This window comes from Leguminivora glycinivorella, chromosome 18, assembly GCF_023078275.1.
Source record: "Leguminivora glycinivorella isolate SPB_JAAS2020 chromosome 18, LegGlyc_1.1, whole genome shotgun sequence".
NCBI classification, from domain to species: Eukaryota; Metazoa; Arthropoda; class Insecta; order Lepidoptera; family Tortricidae; genus Leguminivora; species Leguminivora glycinivorella.
In genome coordinates this window covers 3,887,495-3,890,930 of record NC_062988.1, presented here as the reverse complement: position 1 = coordinate 3,890,930, position 3,436 = coordinate 3,887,495, and positions in this window count along the sequence as shown.

The following is a 3,436-nucleotide window of genomic DNA, read 5'->3' as shown; positions in this document are numbered from 1 at the left end:
TTTGATACGAAATTAATGGGGGAGCCCTATCGTCCTCGTGCTTAGACGGATGTCGCCGGTACACTATTGTTCATAAGATGATGTAACGTGTTTATGATCTTGGATTAATTACATCCTACTATATAATTTACATCAGTCGCCCTTTTATGGTATTTTGATTTGAAATGATTCATTTATAAGTAAGATTCAAGATCTAGAATTTATTAATACGTATATTTATATTTCATATGTACAATCGCGACAACAATTGAGGCCAAGCTATCAACAATTACACAAGAAACTGAGAAACTGAAAGCCGAAAACACAATATTGAAATCAAAAATAAAAAACTTAGAAGCAGAATCGAAAAAAAATAACGTTATTATTCACGGAATAGAAGAAAAAGAAATCAATAACACCGAACTCATAAAAATTGTTCTGGAAGTGCTGAACAGCTCGGACAACAAAAAGCAGAGGAACAGCGAAGAGGTCAAGTGGGACCAATGGGAAGTTAGTAAAGTTGAAAGGCTGGGGAAAAAATCTGAGAAAAAACACAGACCAGTTAAAATATCGCTCACATTGGAATGGCGAAAGATGGAACTACTCAGAAATAGAAAATCATACCCAAAAAACATTAAGATAACTGAAGATTTTACAAAAGAAGTTCTGGAACAAAGAAAGGCACTTATACCAGAATTGATACAAGCACGAGAAGCAGGGAAATATGCCATCCTGAAACAAGACAAGCTCATAATAAAAGAGAAAGAAAATGAACAACAAACGGAGAAAAGGAAAAGAGTACCATCATCGCCTCCCTCAACACCTCCAAGCAACTTTAGCAATCCCGAGAAGCAAGACAAAATTAATCAGCCTGCAAAACAAACTAAAATCACCAACACATTCCACTCACAGTCAAAAAACTAATAAATGCCGGCCACCGGAAAGAAATAAAACCAAATAACAATACAAAACAAGTAAAAAAACAACATAAAAATAAAAAAATAAATAGAGAATTAACTTTATCAAAACACAAACAAACAGATCAACTTCCAAGCCGGTTGGTCACCGAGGAAGTTTTAGACCAAAACCTTCCAAAGAACTCAACAAGCCCAGATGCTACGAAAAGAAATGGAAACCAGTTACATTTAATAACATATAATGTAAGGTCACTGTCGTCGCCCGAAAGACTCCTAGAATTAAAAGAATCCCTGGCGAACATAAAATATGATATTGTAGGGTTAGCAGAAGTGAGACGCCTAGGCAACGAAATAGCAGAACATGAAGATATAATTTTATGTCACACTGGTGAAACTCCGGGTCAATACGGAGTTGGATTTATAATAAAGGCACACCTAAAACAATACATTGAAAGCTATATTGGCCTGTCAGAAAGAGTTGCTTTACTTAACATGAACTTTCCAGATGCCACTATTTCTATAATCCAGGTTTATGCCCCTACGGAAGCAGCTCAAGAGGAAGAGGTCAACTATTTTTACAAAACTATATCTAAAGCAATTAACAAGGCACATAAAGATGTAGTATTAATGGGAGACTTCAATGCCAAAATTGGTCAACCTGAAACAAACGAATCCCTTGTAACAAAGCAATATGGATACGGAGAAAGGAACGACAGAGGACACAAACTCATAGAATTTGCCTTAGAGAACAATCTCTCTATCATCAACACCTTTTACAAAAAGAAACCGAAACGACGATGGACCTGGTGCTCACCAAATGGAAAATATAAGAATGAAATCGATTACATAATGTCCAACCAACCAAAAAAGTTCGAGAATATAGATACACTAAATATAACTTATCCATCGGACCATAGACCGCTTCGAGCAGTACTCTTCTTAACAAAACAAATCAAAAGTAGAGCAAAATACCGAAGCAAACACTTCAGTACCCTCAAAAATGAAGAGGAAATATCAAAATACAAGGAAAATCTAGAAAAGTATATACATGATTTGGAAAAAGACAACAAGAACAACACAGTACAAAATTACCATGACAAAATAACAAATGCAATCCAAATGAGTCTACAGAACGCATGTAGTACAACTCAATCGACTCCAGGGCGCAACATCTTGTCAGACCGCACAAGGAACTTGATGAAACGGAAACAAGAGCTTCAAAAAACTGCAAACAAAACCAGGGCAATTAAAAACGAACTTAAAGCTTTGTATAAACTAACTAGCAAATATATTAAATTGGACTATCAGAATCATAGGTCTACAGTACTTGAACAACACTTAAGTCAAAAAGGCAGCCTAAAAAAAGGATACAAAGAATTGCAAACAAAAAGAACTTGGATCGATGGATTGAAGACATCAAATGGAACCAAACATGGTCGCAGGGAAATCATAAAAATTGCAACAGATTTCTACCGGACTTTATATGCAAACTGCGATACAAAAAACCAAGAAAAAGCGCTATTCGATCAAGAAATAAATAAACAAGAAAACAAATCACCTATTGTACCAATAGACTGCAAGGAAATTATTAGGACTACTTGCAAGTTAAAGGCAGACAAAAGCCCAGGAGCGGACTGTATTACAAATGACGCCATAAAGGTCGCCCAGGAAATTCTAGCGGTACCGCTAGCAGCCCTATGCAATAAAATATTGAAAACACAGGAGACGCCCATCCAATGGTCAGAATCGAACATTATATTGTTATATAAAAAAGGAGATCCTAAAGATATAGGAAATTACAGACCCATAAGCTTGTTACCAGCAACATATAAACTCTTTTCTACAATTATTAACAACAGAATACGCGCAACACTAGATAAGAAACAACCCGTTGAACAAGCAGGCTTCAGAAAAGGATTCTCTACCATGGATCACATACACACTCTAGAACTGTTAATCCAGAAATATCAAGAATTTCGACGCCCATTATACATTGCATTCATCGACTACCAGAAGGCATTCGACACAGTCTCTCATGAGAGTATATGGACGACATTAAAGACTCAAGGCATAGAAAGCGCTTACATAAATATACTTAAAAACATTTACAAAAAGGGCAACAGCAGAGTAAAGCTGGATACAATGGGTCCGGCCTTCCCAGTGGAAAGAGGAGTCCGTCAAGGAGACCCCCTCTCACCAACTATTTTTATTGCCATACTAGAGAACGTCATATGCAGCTTAAAATGGAAAAACCAGGGCCTATTTATCAAAGGAAAATATTTAAGCCACCTCAGATTCGCAGACGACCTGGTACTGCTCGCGGAATCGTCCCGTAATCTGCAATTCATGATAGAAGGTCTTCAAAATGCAAGCAAACTAGTAGGACTGGAGATGAATATAAAAAAAAACAAAAACCATGACGAACTCTAAAAAAATAGACATCATTGTAGACAACAAACCATTAGACTATGTTGAAAACTACATATACTTAGGAAAACAGATTGGTTTCAGCAACATGAACAATGAACTAGAAGTGGACA